Source organism: Cystoisospora suis (genome assembly GCF_002600585.1).
Source record: "Cystoisospora suis strain Wien I chromosome Unknown contig_1592, whole genome shotgun sequence".
Classification (NCBI taxonomy): domain Eukaryota; phylum Apicomplexa; class Conoidasida; order Eucoccidiorida; family Sarcocystidae; genus Cystoisospora; species Cystoisospora suis.
Genome location: NW_027154392.1, coordinates 24298 through 24600, shown reverse-complemented (window position 1 = coordinate 24600; position 303 = coordinate 24298).

The following is a 303-nucleotide window of genomic DNA, read 5'->3' as shown; positions in this document are numbered from 1 at the left end:
CCTCCCCATCCAGAAACAGAGCCGCCTGTCAGACGCGATCCTCCTCCGCGGCGATTCCCCTCTCGCGAGATGTGAACTGCCGTCGTACTTCCGAGGACGAAGACTGTTTATTCTTTCCTTGAAAAATCTATTCCATAATTCCTGCCTCAGATTCCGCATCGTTGTCGGGTCAATGGCAGAAAGGTTGACAGGCTGGCCGGCCATTCTGCCGTGCAACGAGGAGCGACCCATGAAATGAAAAGCCAAAAAAAGGTATTATTACTGTGCAAGTCCGTTCCACTCCGGCTCCGCCGCGACCGCGCG